Source organism: Syzygium oleosum, unplaced genomic scaffold (genome assembly GCF_021117445.2).
Source record: "Syzygium oleosum isolate NSW1041296 unplaced genomic scaffold, Sole_v2.1 Sole_v2.01, whole genome shotgun sequence".
NCBI classification, from domain to species: Eukaryota; Viridiplantae; Streptophyta; class Magnoliopsida; order Myrtales; family Myrtaceae; genus Syzygium; species Syzygium oleosum.
Genome location: NW_026607485.1, coordinates 32,578,945 through 32,600,085, shown reverse-complemented (window position 1 = coordinate 32,600,085; position 21,141 = coordinate 32,578,945). Strand labels below are relative to the sequence as shown.

The window sequence follows — 21,141 nt, the reverse complement described above, 5'->3', positions numbered from 1 at the left end:
TCATTTTCTAAAAAATGGTCCAAAGTGGACATAATGTCAAATAAGGACGTGAAGTGTCAAATCAATCTTAAATAGGGGCCCGAAGTGCCCAATTAGTCTCAGTAAGGGCTGGTTCGCCGTGGCCAAAATCTTCATCTGGCCAGCACGTCATCGTCATGTTTCGATTGCCGGAATAAGGGCAATTTCGTCTTTTACTTTTTAAATTTTTTTTGTTTCTTTTTTCCTTTTGTTGTTTTTTTCTTTCTCTTTTCTTTTTTTTTCCTCTTTTCCCTCTGCCGGCCATAGCCGGGGCTGGCGGAGGTCGCCAGCCTCAAGCGGAGGCCGCCCTCGCAGGCGTCGGGCGGTCTCCGCCAGCCCTAGCCAGGGCCAACGGAGGGAAAAGAGGAAAAAAAAAGAAAAGGGAAAGAAAAAAACAGTAAAAGGAAAAAAGAAACAAAAAAAAATTAAAAAGTAAAAGACGAAATTGCCCTTATTCCGCGCGATCGGAATAGTGACGTGCTCGTCGGTCGGTGAGCATTTGATCGGCCAGCGAACCTAGGCCCTTATTTGAGACTAATTGGGCACTTTGGGCCCCTATTTGAGACTGATTGTGCACTTCAGGCCTTTATTTGACATTATGTCCACTTTGGACCATTTTTTAAGAAAATGACCCCGCTTTGGGTATTGATTTGGAATTTTCCCCTGGATTTTTGGTGTTGCGAAAAATAAGCATTCGTACACAATAACATACAGAGTGAGGAAGTCATTTAGGGAGAGCAGTATAAGATTCCACTTTAGATTATTGCAATGTAATGAACGCACTCAAATCACTCAGTATTTTTCAGCCGCCAATTATATCCGATAATTCACATAATGTTTAACCTTGCCAATTTATCACGAAACAATATCAATTTGATAAGTCAATTACACAAATTTTTTGTTCAAAACACCTTTCAAATTGCACTTTGGATGTCAACACGATGAAGACCACCTTTGTGAGATTTTGTGGAACTATTGCTAATTATTCTTGAAGTTTAAACTGTTAAATGAAAGCGTAATTTAATATTTAAATATTCTAATACTTCCCTTTACGTATAGACTGGACTTTGACCTAAATCATAGGATCTCCAACTCTGATATCATGTGAAATTTTGTGGGATTACTGCTAACTGTTCTAAAAGCAGAACATATTGTCACAACCTTCCTAGAGGTAAACCAACAAGGGAAAGCTAATGGATTACTAAGCAAACACTTAGTACAAACTCTCACAAGCCCGTACCAATCGCAACTTTGAATTTTTTATTTAATTAATTAAATATGTAATTTTAATTCATTTAGAAATTGCCACTAATCTATTATACGTCGATTAAAAAGCCAAGTATAATGCGGGAGAACATTTTACTTTTGCGAACCTGCGATTTCATGGATACGGGGACTTGACTATGCTAAATAAATCAAATGCCCTTTTGATACATTTTCTCTTTATTTCAAAAATATTTTGCAAGCAGTCTTGGTCGATTTTGTCCTAAACCATTAACATGCGGGTGATCAAGCGGGTGCGCAAGTAAGAATCTAACATTCAATAATCAAAGCCATAAATAAATTGCGAAAGGATTTGAGTAACCTTGATGCACTAAGCAAGCCAAAAGCTCTATTATGTCCATATCCTGCAAAATGTTAACTGAAGTCCAAACAACGTATGCATGACCGGGACATGATTTCTAAATGCAATGTCAATTAATTCTTTGTGGGTTTTTCTTGTTGGAAATTAAACTAAGTGCTATGACTATATGAGTTCTAAACTAACATGCATTAATGAACTAGAATAAAGCTCTAAATGACATGTATATCATGCTCTAGTAAATTAAATGCAACCTATGTGCAATGCTAATGATGATATGGCATGAACAACAATTTCTTGAACCAATCCCCCGCTCATTTGCAGTGGGCCTAATGTAGAGTGTAGCAATTGAGCATTAGAACTTTCAATTAAACTCTTACTGACAATCGAATAAAAGTTTCCAGCATGTCTATAATATCATACGGCCCTTAAGTTTAATATCTTCGGTTGCAGGTCTTCATGCGTGTGCTTTTATCCGGTCATCAAAAGCACAGTTTGGACTTTTATAATATCCCTTTGGCCAATCAATCTGAGCTTGACTAATCTTTATTATGAATTTTTATCCTAATATGCAATGAAATGCATCCCAAATGCAAATGCAAACCATGTGAATGATATTTTTGTTTAAGGGTCTGGGTCGATTCCTAATTTTCTTATGCAGTAAATGACTATAATGGGATCGCCAAAATTTATCTGTCAACACATGCCCAGGGCTACATGTAGAGCGCTTTTAAAGCACTCACATGGCATGGCACTAACTTAAATAACCCATAAAAATGCTGTGTTTTAAGCATGGGAAAAAAACACAAGTTGTTCTTGAATTTTGGTCCAATGTACATTATCGTCCATAAATTTTTAATTTATTCAATGTGTTTCCCGAATTATTTGTAAATGCTCAATCTAATCCTTAAACGATATGAAGATGTTCAGTATCGTCCTTCCATTAATTCAAGTTGACGGAATCAATTGATGTGGTTTTCAATCAGTTAAGTTTGAATGGCGAACAAAAAAAGTATATGCGGATTGTTCGAGTAAGATATTCATCTCATATCAGAAAAAGAAATTTCCACTTAGGATTTTTGAAGTCCCTGATTTTTTTTTGTTACCTAAAATAGATTAATGAAAAAATTGGACATGCTGACACGTCATTTTTAAAAACCCAACTCAGCAAATATAATTTATGTCGTCAAATAATGTCCGATTTAATGTTTGAGCAAACAAAAGTGTTATATTAAACATTTACCGATAGTTCAAGGACCACATTAAACAAATTAAAAGTTCAAGAATGATATTGCACATAGGGTAAAAGTTCAGGGACCATTTGTGTTTTTTTTTCCCCTTTAAGTATTAGAAAACATAACTTAATCCGACTCTAACTTAAATTATAAAAGTTGACTTCTCTATTTTATTCCGAAACTTAGTACAATTTGGACTTCCCTTTTTAATTTCCAAATTCGAATGTCCATTGGACAAAGGCCGGACACCTCAAAGAGGAAATCTTCTATGTGAATTCGGAATTTCACTTAGGGGCTCAAACTCAAGTCATATTCAAACGCTTGGAGTGTTCGTGAACAAAAGCCAAAAGTCAGCCTAAGACTAAGCAAATTAACCATTGACCACCACCTAATAACTGCTCACTATTTAAGTAAAACTTCTGTGGCAAGATGACCATCACTTCCCAAATTGCTTGTTCTTGCTGCTTCTTCTGCTTAATTATTTCGATTACGTGCGACGAACTACACTCAGAGTTGGGTGTACTTCACTGTTCAACCTGATGATTCCCCCAAAAAAAAGAACTTTTTGTATGCAAATTTGCCAGTAACTGTAGCAGCCTCAGATTGTTTATGAGTCATATAAGTACTTGGCTTTGGTTCTGTTTAGTTCTCTGATAGTTGCATACATTCAATTCTTGTCTGATCAAGAAGAGATGCTCTTCTTCCAGATCATGTAATTTTGACCTGCAGTAGGAGGAATCTTTGACTTTTATTTAAAGATGACACGCATGTCCTCGGTTCATCCTGCGTCTGACGAAATGAAGGGCCTGAAAAAGGATTTCCAACTTGTACCTTGCCAAAATGAACACAGAAAGACATGGACCATTGCAGAAATTAGCTTTCAAGCGAACCTGTGCAAAACTACTCGAAACTGCTCCTTCCCCGGAAGAGATCTTCGGTATGTACTCTGCCTCAGATTGTGTCTGCTATCAGTGTAATGAACTTTTTACACAGCTACCGTTGGATGCATGTCTTGTGTATTTGAAAATATTAGTGTGATCACGTTCATCCATATATGTGAATGTATAAAAATTTCTTTATACAGACAGTAGACCTGATAAAAATCTTTATTTTTATGATTTAGCTTTTACTTTAAAAAAAGAAAATCTTTATGACCTGAAAATTATTCATGCTAAATTTGGGACTTTTACGATTAGAAGTCTACTCTTGCACTGTGAGTTATTATCAAGTTCTTTTACAATGACAAGCAGTTCAAACAATAAAAAGAATAATCTAATTAAGTTTAAGTTTAGAATAGATTTATAAATAATATGCAAAATTTAAATAATCGAAAAAGTGCAAGCAAAAGAAAAAAAATTAGGAAATTTAAAAAAAAAATCAAAAGAAGGAAGTGCCATTTAAAGATTACGATTCATACCACGAAAAACCCAAAACTGGTACACCTGTGACAAGTTTAGCTCAAACTAATTTTTTGATCACAAAAAGCCCTAAACTGGTATACCTGTGACAAATTTACCCTCCGTTAAATTTTACCATCAAATTGCTGAGTTGAATGAGACATGACAATTGACGGGTGTATTAGTTTGGGGTTTTATCCTCCGTTTGTCATAAGTGTACTAGTTTGTGATTTTTTGTAGTAATACTCCAATTAACAGATACTAACGGAGGGTAAATTTGTCTTAATTATGTTTGTTTGATCGAATTTTTTTTTTTGCGAAACGTCACATTTTCCTCAAAAAGGATTCCTAGAAAGGGTTGTCCTTTATTATGAAGTTTTCCCTGAAACACACATGCCCTAACAATATAACTAAAAATGATTATGTAAGTAATTGGCTTCAAGTCTAATACAATTGAAAGTCTTTGTTTTCTTCCTAATTGCAATCCTTATTAGCCACTTAGGTGAAAATATTTACATTCAAGTTTGATTTGCAAGAGAAAATAGAGCCTGTGGCTCTCCTCATAATAAAGTACTGACGATAGTCAAAAGACAACAAATTCTCTTACTCGTCTCATTCATGAACCTTCTGATCAAGGCGTGGAATGAGCACAAGTTCAAGCGGGCTCGCCTTCAAATTCGTCAAGCCAGGGCTCTCGGTCATGTCCACTGGTTCGTCCGAGACCCTGTCGATTTCGAAACTTTGCAGCAACCTAGCCAGCGTTAAGTGCACAGTATGAAGAGCCAGCAAGGACCCGGGGCAGGACCTCCTCCCCGCACCGAAGGGGATGAGCTCGAAGTTCTGACCTCTCATGTCCACATTCTGATGCGTCGTGAGGAACCTCTCGGGCTCGAAGTTGTCCGGGTTGGACCATACGCGCTCATCCCTTTGAATTTTCCACGCGTTCAAAACCAATCACGTACCTAACCAATGACGCAGTATAAGGGCATTTTTACTAAAAGTGCAAACACGAGGAAATTCATCACAGATATTAAGGAATGAAGATGCAGGTCAAAGTCACCGAGAAATTTTGGCAGCTTGGGAAGTTGAATTGCCCTTATGAATCAACTGAAAGATTCAAATTTCGAGTTTGGAGCCGAAAGAGACAAAAAGTTTCTGGATTTTGACATGGTACAAAGACCGTGCCTCATTGTTACACTACTCATATTCATCACGTCGGCGCTAGTAGCTGTAATTTTTAAAGTTTACTAATTATGAAACTCAATAGTGATGTATATGAATTGTATAGAAGAAGATACCACAAGTTGTATATTTAAAACTAATCCAAAAACTTTTTCTACAACATCGTGATTGGTTATGGTCTAGACTTCTGCTGCTAGACCCGACCATAATCCTGTGTAGCAACGTGATCCATTCATGACCCCATGAAAAAAGACATGGACCGCATGTTTATTTCATGAATTGGCCCCGATTTATCACTTCGATTTTATAATATATTTTTTCATGGAAAGAGATTGTACTATATATCGACGTCCTATATGCTATCGATTTCTGCTAGCATGCAAGGGCCACATACCTGCAGGAATGCGGAAGCCACCGGAGAAGGTGCAATCTTCCATGGAACTTCTGAGACCGATGATCGGAGCCGGTGGATACAGACGCATTGTTTCCTTGACGATGGCTTGGAGGTAGGTCAAGTTCTTCACATCGGACTCTTCCACATGCCTGCTCTTGCCGACATGGGTGTCCAGCTCTCGTTGCGCCTTCTTCAATGCGTGGCGGTTGTTCACTAGTAGCGATAGCGCCCACGTGGTGCTCACTATTGTAGTGTCGGTCCCAGCAATTATCATGTTCTATATCCAAAAGGAGATGGGATTAACTCAAGTGATATAACTTGAAAGGTTAAATGATCCAATTTAATTTTGATCTATCAAATCTCCTATTCGAATGATTTAGACAAAGTATTTGTGATTGAACTTAAATCAAACTAGATTCGGTGGATCAAAATTTCACACAGACAGCATCTCGAAGAAGGACAGACTTAAATAAGTTTCTGAATTTTTTTAATTAACCTCAAATGGTTGCTAAAGTGGTAAGTGTTTTCATCATTTTAGTTTGAAGCCTAATTCGTCATCTAACTCCACTTTCAAGAGTATAAATCTTATGGTGCGTGGAATGGCAAACTATTAAGAGCATTTGCAGAAATTCAATACCTTCACCGAGCAAATTGCTAAAAAGGAGCATAAGTCTGAACCCGTCATCATATCCGGTTGGACTATGTTTACTCAAAAGCCTAAAACCAATGAGTTACGAGTCAACTAAGTATATTAACTACTTCACATCATGCCAATTTCTTCTGTGGACTTTTTTAACGGGAAAATTACCAAAAAAATCGTAAACTTATTGCAATTGTGCCAATTCAATTCTAAACATTTATTTTTACTAATTGAGTCTCATGACAAAAAAAAAATCCTAAACATCTATTTTTACCAATTGAGTCTTAAACATTTTTGCATTTGTGCCAATTCAGTCCATCTGGCCGTCTTGCATAGCGCGACTGACGTTGACAGGATAAATTTTAATAATATTTTAATATTTATTCGATTTTTTTATTTCTTTTTTATTTTCTTTTTCTTTTTTTTCTACACTTCTTTCTCTAGTTGGCAAGGTCAACCTTGTCAGCCACTAGCGAGGTCGAGCTTCGCCCCTGCGAGCCTCAACCTCATCGGCCCTTGCCTTTAGCTGGTCGCTAAGGTCTGGCGATTCTAGAGGTAGTAGGGAAGAAAGAGAGAGAAAAGGAAAAAAGAAAAGAGAAAAAATAAATAAATAATTCAAAAAATGTGAAAATATTATAAAAAAATTTGTCCACGTTGGCATCGGCCGTGTCACGTAGGACGGCTGGCGTCCATGTTAGCAATTTCTAGCCAAAATTGACCGGATGAACCGAATTGACTCCAATACAAAAGGTTTAGGAATTAATTACAAAAAAAAGGTTTAGAACTAAATTGATACAATTGTAATAGATTTAGAATTTTTTTGGTAATTCTCTCCTTTTTTAACACAACTCAATAACCATTATTAGTTAGCTAAAGAAAGAGTGCAAACCTTTTGGTCTTCCTCGGCGATAGATTCTCACTTATAAAGTACAAAGTTATTTGGCGCTTTGTGCCATTTTCTTTCTACTTTGGATATTTTTGTTGATCTCTGACTCATCTCCTCTGTCCATTGGAATAGAATTCAATTCGTGGTGACAATGATAGAATCAACACTTACCTTTCAAAAGCAGCCAAGAGTTCGTCTCTTTGTGTTGAACGGTAGACATACAGTTTTAGATAAGACCTAAACTTTTGAGTGGTTAACTATTTTCCCAAAGTTAAGTGATTTTTTCTTCTGGATGAAAGCGAAATGTGGTTGCCAGTCCATCCTGGATTGAAACTGAGGACAAAAAATAACGTTTGGTGCAACAAAAGTAAGCAAAATAATGCTAGGTAGGAAAATTGATGGGTACCAATAGGTCACAATATTGTCTATTCCTAAATCCGATGGTTGCGATCGCTCCTCGAGCACAAAAAAACACGATCTATTCAGGAGCATCTGGTATTTCCTTTAGATGAACATACCAAAAACTCCATTTTTATTTACCAGATACTAAAACCGAATTACTAAATGATGAAATGATATTAAGTTTATTAGCATTAAATTATAAGTGGATTTTGCCAGAAGTACTATACTTCTGCTGCTTGTGGATGAAATGACAACTCCAACAGAAGTGCATTCATGAAAAAAGAAGCATTAGTGAATGCATTAGCATGACCTCAGATCAACTTTTATGCACACAGTTCTAGTTTCAAAACATTATAAGCTAGAATTACTCACCAAACAAGTTGCTTTGATAACTGTATCGGCGTCGAAATCTGAAAACTTCACACCTTCGATGACGTTCAGCATCAAATCCATGAAATCCTGCTCTCCATCGCCTCCGGGGCTGGACAACCTCTTCCTTCTATGCTCCTCTAGCCACCCCTGAGCCAAAACATCCAACTCTTTTGCTGTCTCGTTCATCGATCGTTTATAGCCACCTAAGTCCAACCAGCCAGGAACCGAGATCGCATCCGACAACATGACGACTCCGAATAGATCGAAAAACCTCCTGATTGACCTTTGGCACCTTTCTGCCTCGGTGTCGTCACAGTCAGCGTTCGAACCACAGTATCTCTTTCCTCCTACCATTTTCACCAATATGTTGAGCATCAAATCTCCTAGCCAAGACTTCATTTCCACCAGGACCCCATTTCTGGGCCTACCCTTTTCGATCCAGGCCTTGAACAAGTCTTTTATTGCTGTCTCGACCTCGAAAGCTCGTATGTGCTTCAGTGAGTCAAGCCGGTGGTTCGACAGGAGCTCGATTGTCGCAATCTTGCGCATCTCTCGCCAGTATTCTCCGTAAGGAGCGAACCCGAACATGGCACCGTTGTAGCCCAAGAGTTTTGTGGCGGTGATCATCGGTCGATCGGTGAAGGCCTTGTCGTGGACGGTGAAACACTCCTTAGCCACTTCCCAACTGCTCACGACGACTGCTCGATGAGAGCCTAATCTTATGGTGAAAATTGGTCCGTACTTGTCGGCCATGGAACCCAGCGTTTTGTGCATCAGGTCCTTGTTGCTGAACAGAGGAAGGTGGCCGAAAATAGGCCAACCGCCTTTGGCTTCGGGCACATTGCGACGGTCTTTGGGCTTGTGTGATCGGTAGAGGGAGATGACCATTAGCAGGGCCAAGGTTGAGAATAAAATTATCAGCAATTCAATCGGAATTGGCATGATGAATGATTCCTGAAGTATAGCAGGACAGAGTTTATCTGGAAAACTCCTTTTAAGAGTTCATTTGCTGCTTTCCTGGCAGTTTCCAGAGGAAGAAATTGTGTTTGGAGTTTTAAGTCCAATGGATTTACATATATTCTAAATAAAGTGCTCAAATCCTTGTCGTTTTCTGGAAGCTTGGAGTGTGTGGGGACAAAAGCCAAAAGTCAGCCTAAGTAGATTGTTCTGAAGCAAATTAATCATTAACGACCACCTAAATAACTACTCGTTGGTAAGTAAATCTTCTGTGGCATGATGATCATCACTCCCCAAAATTGCTTATTCTATGCTACTTCTGCTTAATCATCTTGCTCACATGCAACGAAATATTTGTGCGGTCGGGTGTACTTCATTGTTCAACCTGAAGTTCCTCTCATATCAATGACTTCCTATACGCAGATGTACGAAATATTTGTAGCTGCCTCAGATTGTTTATTAGTCATGTAAGTACTTGATTTGGTTCTGTTTAGTTCTCTGATAGTTGCATAAAATCAATTCCTAGATCAAGGAGAGATGCTCTTCTTCGAGATTATGTAATTTTGACCTGAAGCCCGAGGAATCTTCGATTTTTATTTCAAATTGACATACATGTCCTCCGGTTCATCCTATGAGTGATGGAATGAAGGGACTGAAAAAGGATTTCCAACTTGTATATCGCCAATGGACAGAAAAGACGCAGAGCATGCGTAGACCACTGCAGAAACTAGCTTTAAGCGAACCTGCGTGAAACTACTCAAACTGCTTCTTCCCCTAAATAGATCTTCGGTATGTACTCTGTTTGGTGACTCATTCATATCTTCCCTGAAGCGCATTTGACCCTCCACCCGAAACAGAGAGCTACAGCCAACTTTCACAGTGTGCAAATGAGCTCTCAGACAAACCACTCTTATCTCATTGCCGGCATGACAGCAAAAGAAAGGTACTATGGAATTCTTGTAATTAGACACCAAGGTAACCTGTCTGAAATGAGTATGAAATGTTATGAGCTAAATCAAGAGTGTACTAAAATCTCAAACATTCATTTGAACAATCTCCAAGAACCTTACTTTAGCATTTCTCATTTGCTAAAGCCTCGCTCAATCAATGTTTGTGTGAACGGATACCTTGAACACGATTTCTTCGCCATCAATCAACTCGAACAAACTGGTATCGCCAGACTGCAGATTACTGCTCTTCGTGAAATCAGTCCAACCTTCAAAGAATCCTCCCTGGAAATTTGGATACGCACACAACCTCACTGGCCACGATTAATCTGCATACTGAAGCTTCACGGTTTGCTTCCCAGTTTTGAAGTAACTCTTAATGAATTGCTAAGGTATACGCTGAAGAAAATTAAGGAGAAATTTGGATGATAGCTACATAATCAAAAATAAATTTTACGCATGGAATTTATCTTCATCCACAATCACAATAACATATAGTGAAGTGCTTTGAATCTCGGAAAAAGCCTGTTCGGCCTGAAAATGAATACTATAGTCTATAAGAATGGCTAATCAAAATTCATTATAGTTAAATAGGGTCCTGAACCTACCAAATATCGGGGGTTCCTGAGAGAATTCGATGTGAGAACCACTTTGAAGCAGGCATGAACCACCCCATTCACATCCATGTCATACAGAGCCTCTTCTGCATCCTCTCCAGGTTCCGATATGACATCGGCATCTTCATGCTTGAGATTCGGTCCTAATGAATGAAACGCGTCGTGCTCTTCGCCGCTTGTGTTTCCTCTAGGATTATTTTCATCGATCGGAGCAGAATCGCCGCGTTTGCGCTTCCTAGCGAACTAATGGGTTATATCCTAATTCGAATCAGAACAATCACACAGATAATAGAAAAATTGACACTCGAGTTTACCACCTCAAAATAGGGTTACATCCTGTAAAGGGATTCCACTATGATATTTAGGTTTACAACCACAACCTCTCATCACACTGATCTCTCATATGAGTACAATATATAGGACTTAAAATGGATCCAAAGCCCAAGCCTATCCGAATCCCTTTGATCCCGCAGTAAAAAGGTCAGCTTAAAACACAAGCCTATGGTCCCTTTAGTCACATGTCGTTGGTTCATACTTCGATTTTCCGACATTCCCGACAACAAGCGGGACCACCGACATTCCGTGCGTAGGGGTCAAATGTTGTCGGTTCATACTTCGATTTCCCTAAGCTCACGTGGGCGTGCCTGATATGAGAAACAAAAGTCTCCAAAGTATTCGCCAACTCCAACACGAACGACTGGACCTCCTTCTCGCACTCGTGCAATCCGCACACCCTCACAAAGAATTTGGACACTCCATCGTGAGGTGGCTAGCAAGGATCACCTAGAGGGGAGTGAATAGGTGATTTAAACAATTCTTGACCAATATAAAGCGGAAGTAAAAGATCAAGAACAAAGTATGAATATCGTTCAGATTTTAAACAATCTTTTATAGCAATTGTGCAAGTGTGCAATAAATAGTTAAAAGGAGCTTTAAGGGACAAGAAAATCTGCACACAAGATGTATAGTGATTCAGCTTAGATCAAGTCAAGTCCACTCTCCTACGCTGACAGTCTATCGGCTGGATTCCACTAGAAGATCAATCAAGAGATTACAAATTTTGAATTATAATACTCTGTGAAAGATAGGTCACTGTATCTCACTCAATCACTTTACAAAAGGTCTCTCAAGATTGTAGATTTTAGATCATAAAAGACAAGTGACGCCGATTTGCTCAGACTTTGAAATGGATGATTTTGGATTCCATCTCTCCTTCTACTCCTTGAAATGTCTCCTCTTATACTCCTCCACTTCCAAACTAGCCGTTGGACAATTTTCAGAAGATCATTTTCCAATCCTCACTTGGACATATTTGGTAAAAATGATTGAGTAGCCGTCGGATGATAAAATCTGAATCCCACTGAATATGGTCTCCCATACAACCAAAACTTCGGTTTCCGTAAGAAGAACTTTTCCGTGAAACTTATCTTGGGTTTGATTGTCAATCAAATGTTAAGATATTTTGCTATAAATATTCCTTGCAAAATATCATTCAAGATCGAAACAATCAATACTTTTCAATTGTAAACCCCAAGCCAGATTACTAGCCGTTGTGTACGTTCTGAGTTAGCGTCAAAGTCTGGATAAAGTTTGGTTCTTCACTCGCCTTGAGAACTTAAGTCAGGATGGGTTACTCTACAGAACTTTAATCTTTTGATACAAACTGAAGTTCTTCATCAGCCATATATAAATTCTAAGCTTCATCTTTGTGGTATAGAATATGAACTTCTCCTTCTAAATTATGTAAAGTCTGAACTTCCAGATTATAACTCCTTGGATTTAAATATTGCACATCATTTATCAGACTTACAAAATTCTCATAAACAGTTTTGTCAACTTCAAAATCTATTAGGAAGTTTTCTCAACACATTGAACTTGAAACCAGGAAGTCTCCGAACTGCAATGAATTGTCCTGAGCAAATACTTTCGAACCTCTTGTGAAGAAAAGCCATCGTCGACCTTCTCAATGTTCACGCGCCAAAATCTTCCGGCACAATTCGTTAGCTTGAATCTTTTGGGATTTATTAGTCCAGGAAGATGCTTGACGACAAACCTTGAGGGATTCGCTGCCAAAATATAAATTGTAGGAACTGTATTGAATTCAGTAGCAATAAGGCAATTAATACCGAAAGAAACAGAGGGAGAGCAAAACTTATCAACTGGGTGTCGAAGCCATCACGAATAAGAACCTAGAAAAATCTAGTTCTGGAGCTCCTTCTTTTGCCGTCCATTTCCGTTCTGTTGATAAACGATCATGCTGAGAGATCGAGAGAATTTCAGAGAGTCACTAAACAAGGGAGCGATAAGGATGAGATTTCCGAGGCATCGGAAAACGAAAGGGCATGAAAACTTTTGGGTATTATGCAAATGATGGTGATGATTCAGAAATTAATCACTTTATGTGCAGTCTCAATGAATGCTACTGACTACGGAGGTGGGGAAGGAAGAGGGGGAGAGAGATGAAACATCAGCTTTAACTTTGAAAGTGTCGATCCATATTCTAGGATCGTGAACATCAATGTACATGATTGTGATGAAGAACAACATATTTATCCATCGGGGTCTTGCCTTGGATTTTTTGTGATGGTTACCGAGGTTACCTCACCAAAGTAGGGGAAGCAAATGCTTCCAATTGGGGCTGCCCTGCTTGTCCAGGTGTAAACACAGGCTAACAGGATTGCATTCTTTATTTTAACATTCCGATATCCGTATGTCTAGCCCTCCAAGTTGGGGATAGTTTTTCTTTCCTCACCCCAAGGAATATCCCATGTTTAACGTCCCAAAGTTCAAACGAGATAGTTTAAGGACTTGCTCAGGTCCAATATCAATGTACACGATCGAGATGAAGCACAACACATTTATCCATCGATTCAAAGACCATCCATGAGTCATTCTGAGTCAAGTATCAACTTTTAAGTGTTGGGGACCAAACGGGAAAGTACTCAAAACCAGGAAGAATTGGACGTCCTTGATTTGCTTATTTGATTTTGCACTTGCGGATGGAAACTTCAGGGACCATGAGGTTTGAATTTATGTCCTCAGATATGCAGATATCTCCCGTTTGAGGACCATTGTCCCTTGCAAAATTGAACCACCCTGCAGAGATTTTACCCTCGTTTACTATCCATCAGTTGCGGGAGTTGCTTCTGCATATGGTCCCTTTAGTCTTTTCAAGTTTCCCGCTCAACTGACCGTTCACCTTCTACACTCTAGTCCTTCCAAGCGAATTGATCTCTTCTTATTCCACACAGCTGTTCACCTATAATTGGTCTACCAAGCCTTTAACAAGTCCCTCGTTGTATAACTTGTTCATCTTCTACACAGGTCCATCCAGCTTTAGATACCATTATAACGTCCAATACTTTGTTCGTCTTCAGTAGAAAGCACTACCAGCTTTTAGACGAGTCTGTTGGGACTCTATCTGTATATTGTCCTGTGCATCCACAAGCTGACTGTACACAACCAATTGAGCACATTAGAAGCATTTGCTTAGTTTGTCATCTTCAAAACAACATAGAGAATGGTCTCAGCAATCTCCCCATTTTTTTTTAATGAATATGCATATGTTTTCACGCAACAAATGATATGGAATTTATATTGCGCGTAATTAAAAATGAGATTTGCTTATCATGCCAATACAATGTGAGTTCGGGCATCATAAGCAAGCATTGAAATCTCTAAATTATAAGGTATTCAATGAATATTACAGGAGATATCCATGTAGAAGCAATATGAGCAAAAATATAAGTTTTTACCGGCTCTTACTTCTACACAGATTACTTAGTCACATGATAATCAAATGAGAGCACTATCTCATCATTGGACATAAATGGTTTTCAAAATGTTGTCTACCATTTTTAAGGATTAATCAGAGTTACTCTCATTTTGCAGAATTCAACATATTCACTAATGCTTCTGCAACCTTAGAATTATTCAAAAGTTAACTGCTCCTATAAACACGGGACTCATCTCTTAGAGCTTCTGTAGATACAGGGCCTTCTGCAAAGTGAGTATTTATGCTTATGCACACACTGCACCTTCTGCATATATAACTTTCGTGCATCTATAGGTTAAATATCTTCCAAGTTGTGCAGACACGAAACACAGTTGCATATATATACCTTCCCCCCTTTCTGTCATAATAAAAAAGCGATAAGAATTCAAAGATAAGTCAAGTGAGGAATATTCAACTTCATTCATTCATTCATAGCAGCTGGTCAGTCAAAACAAAAAGACAATAAGACTGAAAGCCATTTGATATTAGGGAGGAAACAGGGCCTTGATACCTAGAAAAAATTTCGATCTTTCTTCATTTTCATGTTCTGCTGAGAGGTGAGAGATGATTTTGAGGTCTGAGTGGGGTCAACGTAAAGGTCGATAGGATCGAAGCATGATAGAGATTGGATCATTTGTTTCACTTGAAAAAGATGATGGCCAAATGCTCTTTGCAAACTTTTCACCTTGATCACAAAATTGGCAATCTCTGTATCCTGGACCTTCAGCTCATTGAGGGTACTCATGACCGGACGGATAACAGGCTCATACTTCTCAGCATCACTTATCAAGTTAGACTCCCCTTGAGTCATAGCCTTTCTTTTCTTTGTTGGGGTTCCCTTTACTGGTTTTGCCTTCATTGGTGTTTGCGTCTGCATAGTAATTGGTTCCTTCTGTTTGTGCTTCCTGCTCACGTCTCATTCGGTCCCTCTCATTCACTGCAACCTCATCTTCGTCAGTTACTCTCAGGGAGTAAAGAAATCATGTTCATATCCGATGGAGGCAATTATCATATCTGTTATAGAAACCAAGTTTAAATTGAATGACGATCCTTTGAAGGTGTAAAATTATGTGCCACTCACCGTGCTTGCAAGAAGGGCGCTGACTTGCATCTATATTGGCTCTGAAAATGACGATTCTGAAGGAAACCTTGTCGATCCTTATCAATTCAAACGCACAAACATCGCCAACCCTCAAAAGATTGTCCCGCACAAATGCTTTCCAACCTCGACAGATCTTCACTTGTGGTTTTCCGTTGTATATCCCAAAGTAGTATTGAGCAGGCCACATTCCCCCGTTCGAATCATAGAGATCTACATCAAGGTTTTCGTTCACGTTACGTACGTACGTCATAAAAAACCGACCGGTAAGTTCTGCACAAAAAAGAAGAACAGAATCTCAGTTAGAAGTATGTAAGTGTAACCATCAGTTCAGGATATACTGTCCTCCAAAGGGAAATTCGAAACTGTCAAGAGTGCCCACTATCTCAAAACTCTCACGAAAATATTGATCTATTAATCTTTGAAAATTAGTTTGATTTCCCAAGCACTGAGAAGTTAAAAGTACTTATTGGACCCATCACACTTTTCATTACAATTTATAGGACAAACATGTTTATGTTAAAGCTTTGTGTGGTTTTATTTCTTACCAAAGTACATATGGGATGAAGGAAGGATGGTTGGATGAGAACCAAGAAGAATGGATTTGTGGATTGAAATGAAGCTGCTCTTTCCAACACTTGACGCCCCGCGTCACCGCGGGTCGAAAGTCGGACCCTTCTCCAAAACCCAGATTCAATGCATGAATTATTGGCACAAGAAAAGCTCCCACCTCTTTTTGCTACAAGGAGAACTTCCCGACGTTAGTACATAACTTTGAGTGTCACATCCCTCAAATAATTATGTCAATAAAATTGATTTCACAAATGTTCTATAACCGGTTAGAACCGACGGTTCCGACTGTAGAACCGAGAACCCCAACCAGTTCTAGGTTCGCAAATTCAGAAACCAAATCGGATTGAACCGACCGGTTGATGGTTGAACCGAATCCGGTGTCCACTCTTATCGCAAAGAGTCGTGAACATGGAAAATGGGACAAAAAATCGTGATATTCTTTTTTGATAACTAAGAGGCGTTATCTGATAATTGTTTTTTGTGCAAAACAAATGGCAAGAAAAATATAAAATATTCTAATAGAGAGGGCAAATAGTCGGGTTGTAAATTCATACCTCCGAGTTCCTCTTCCTTCGACCTTCGTCTTTTCTTAACCCGAGATCTGTCTCTGCAAATCGAAGAATAGCCCGAGCTACCTCCAACCCCATTAATGGCTTCCTCATTCGCACGTTCATCATCAGAGGCTTGTGAGCTTGTTTTCTTCTTCTTCTTCTTCGAAAGCGGAGATAATGCCGGCAACGATGGCAGGTCCTCGAACCTTTCTTCAACTAACACGACGTCCCCTTCATCTCCAGCCTCCAGTTTTGGCGACAACAAACGCTTGCCGTCGCCACCATTTTCAGAGAGAGCGGGGTAGTCAATCTCCGATGCACTTTTATTGAATATGACCACGCGAAACACCGAGTCTCCTTCGTATCTGAACACTAGGAAGTGACCATGTTCGATCGAGTAGTGCTTCACAAAGTCTGGCCAATTTCGTTGGAGCCAAACGCCGTCGTTCTTTCGCAGCAGCTCCACTTCCCAGGAGACGCCGTTGGCCAGCTTGAGGAAGACCGAGTTCGACAGATTGCTCCCGTATTTTCTTACGAATCTCTTTGGAATTCCCTGTTGCATGAAGGACACGAGAAGAGAACAATTTTATGCATGAGAAAGTGTGTGCTCGTCCCGAGAAAATTTACGTATATTTATCAAAAGAAAATGTGGTACGAGCATTAAGTAGCCATATCTGTTATTTTTGTCGCGTGATTTATGTATCAAACCAAAAACTTTGGTGTGAATTTGGTAACATCTCTCAAAAGGGTGAATTTACAAGTCTAGATTTGCAGAAGAAATACAAAAGATAAGAGAAGAAAACAGAGGGAGTGACATTACAAGCCGGCCATTTTGGATGGTATCAGATAGAATAATCTTGAAAAAGTGGGGAGTTTCGGACTCGTAAAATCTGCCTCCCATCGTCTGAGCTCGGGGACCGTGATCGCCTTTTGCTAAATCTTAAGAAAGGAGTCGATGGTTTTTCGTTTTCTGGATCAGAGAAGTTTGTGTGGGGTGTCTGAAACGAAGACTTTGGGGCAGTTGATATGAAGGCGTGTAGCAAACGTTGAAGTAATTGCATGCATGTCCATCTTTTAATTTCGCTGTTTTCCAAGAAAGGGAAGAGCAAGACCATTCATTCGTTCATTGATTGCCGTCTCTGATCAAAGTCCTCAAGTGCTGCAATGTATTTGCAGCGATGGTAGACTCTTAACCATTGTCAGGAAAGGATTTCAGACGCAGCAAGAGTAAATTTCTGCCGTGCAATTTCAAATGAACCACCTACCTTGACAAACTCGGATTTGAACTCTCGCTTAACACTCCAAGTGAAAATATTAAGTTTCTGTTGCATGTCCCCATAGAAATGGAATTGAATGATTGTCGTGCAACCCTTGCAGACCAAAATCGTTTAATTAATTCGTGGTTGTATGAAAAACATAATATTGAGAAAATATTCTAATATATATTTTGAAGTTGACAAAACTATTTATAGTTGAATCTGATAATTGCATAGAAGTTTTTCTTACAGGAACTACTCATGAAGAATAGTTTATTCAGATTCTACTTAATGTTGTTTGAATATTGTGGCCATGAAGAGAAGTCTATATTAATCTTGATGTTATTCGGACTCCATTTGCTATTGTTCAAGTATAGTGGCTGACGATTTCTTCTCGGATATCATCAATGTTATTGCATGGATATCATCACAATAACAGCATGGATATCATCAAATCAACAGTATGGATATCAGCAAAATTTACACACGGAAAATATCGCAACAGTTAGTGATTTGATTCGGATTTCCAACGTAGAAAGTATTGAAGATTGTTTTACAAAGTGATTTCTCAAGCAAGACATCCTTACTGATTGGCAATCATTCCAAAGACAAGCTATGTTTCTTAATTGAATAACTCTACTTATGAAAATCAAGATTTGTTTGTATGAGCGACCGAATCAACAGAGATTCAGATCTTATCACTCAATGGTTACTCAATTTTCTTTTGAGCATTTGCATCTAACAGGTTGCTGGGAGAATGATCCTCTGAAAATTGTCCAACGGATAGGTTAGAAGTGGAAGAGTATAAAAGGAGACGAAGATGCCGAAGAGCAAGAGAGATTAAGAATAAAAAATTTCAAAGTTCAAAAGAGTTTCGATCTCACATATTTGTCTTTTGTGAGTTACAAACTATAATTCTTAAGAGGCATTGAAAGAGAGATTGAGAGATATTGTGAAACCTGTCACAAGCTTGAGTATCATTACTCACTGTTGTAACCTCTAATTGATTGACTAGTAAAATCCAGCCAATAGGCTGTTAGCGTGAGAGAGTGGACGTAGGCTTACCCTAAGCCAAACCACTATAAATTCTTTGTGCAATTTCTTTTATCCCTCAACTCTTGTTCTCTATTTTTGATAGAATTTTGCACACTTTTGAATATCATCGTATCTCTGTCAGTGTTCAGACTCTGATTTCTCTTGAGTCTGATATTACCCAACTTGACTTTCTTAATTCCACACTAAATTGTCAATTAATTTTTTTAATATCACATATTCACAACCCCACCTCTAGGTGATATTGCTAGCTGCAACACATGACAGTCTTTTTTTTAATAGAGAATGTTGGGAAGGCATGAACAATACTGACAACTTTTTGGACGTTATGATAGGAGTTCCACACTCACGGTAAAAATATTGGGTTTGATTTATAGTTACCGCTCATTTTGCACAAACCCATCACTGTCGCACAAATGAATGCAAGTTAAATGAAATTGGAGTGATCATTTCGCCTGACACACAAGTTGAACTTACACTAGAGAGGAATCAAGATTCTTGGTGATCGATGAGTGATTGAAAAATTCAAACTTATGGTGATAAAAAAAAAGGTTCTAAATTAATTGGAAATAAGAACCAACTCGACTAACTACCTTGATTGCAAAAAACAATATAATTGGTGTGTGGGATATGTAAAGTTTTATTTGGCGTGCAAAAATGAAATAGAAGATGAGGCAATAACATCTATAGATATTGATTCAAACGGTGTTTACTTGTTGTGGCTGAACATTCGTATTGGTTTCAATAGGCATCTTATGCTCTAGTGGACCTTGGGAAGGGTAATTTTAGGAGTAAAGAAGTTCTACTCTTTGGTACTTCCATAGGCGTGTTTTGGCTTTAGATTTGACATGGATTTTACATTCAAGATCCATATTTTCCAACTTTCGATTGTTGTATTTTATTTTTTTCTTAATTAGTCTAATCTGATTGAATCTGTAATACGTGACATCGCATACATATATTTCCGGTGTTTACTAACTCAAGATACCAAAAAAAAAAAATAGTCCGCGCGTCTTTTTCCTCACAATTCAAGATACCGGAATCTCTAGATCATGCATGTATAATTGATGCACGTACATCTAAAATTATACTCTGACAACTAGTAAGAAGGCAGTATATTGCCGAGCACTAGAGCAATGCATTTTAGATGCAATCCATCTATAAACATAGTAAGATCAAGTACTCCATTACATAGGCCTAGGAATTTTACATTCAAAATAGATTTCATGGTTAAAATCTGCAAAAACTACCCAACCCAGATTTCTGGAATTTTTGGCATATGGAAGAGCTTATACATATTTTTTGTTGCGGACGCCAAACAATCGAACAATAAAATTGACAGAATAAGAAAATAAATCGGACACCAGATTTATGTTGTTCGGTCGTAGTGACCTACATCCACGGGGAGAGCAGCACGGAATTCCACTCTAGATCAAGCGATACAACGGAGATTACAACCACACTCGAGTCACTCAAATACTCTCGATATTTCCCAAGCCCCAATTACACCCAATAGCTCACGCAGTGTTTAGCCCCACAATTCCTCACGAAATAATCTCTCAATCTCACGAAGGAATTATACACAAATCTTACCACAAGAATTTCGCTTGAACACTAATTTATCTTGGATGTAATTGCATGAATGAAACCAATGACAAGCGCTCGCGTCGAAAAGCGACGCTCCCAGGACACCTTCACAGCCACGATGAAGTCCTCTGCGATTCAACGGCTGCACCAAGCACTCACACAAAAAAGTGGCGCTTCAAGACCATATCTTTTTACTCCCACGAACAGAAGATATATATGTGGCCACAACTAAAAAGAAATAAACCCTTAATTATGTGCAAATAGCCACCGCCAGGAAAGTGCATATTTCGGTCAACAAAATCCACCTTTTGACTTTCCTATTTTGTCTTCTTTCTTCACCGAGTCCAACTCGTAGAAGGAAAGAAATACGTTCTTGATCGTGAATTCGTTACCGATGCAATTTCCGCATTATATATTGCTCAACTTCAAATGTCCATAATATCCAGCTCAGATTCAACCTCCACAAATAACAATTAATCTCAGGTTAAGTTTCGTTCATGGGCTCAAACTCGAGACATATTTTTTAACATTTTTCATGGTATGTAAACTACCATGTGCAAACAGCAACTGGTTTACAGTCCCGGCACGCTGCATAAGGGAGACAACCAGTTGTCATCA

General features: G+C 38.6%; 1 pseudogene; it reads right to left on the bottom strand.

The window, feature by feature from the left end:
* Window positions 1–4,652: 4,652 nt before the first annotated feature.
* LOC115665957 (cytochrome P450 CYP82D47-like) lies at window positions 4,653–9,186 on the bottom strand (annotated as a pseudogene).
* Between the last annotated feature and the right edge of the window lie 11,955 nt (window positions 9,187–21,141).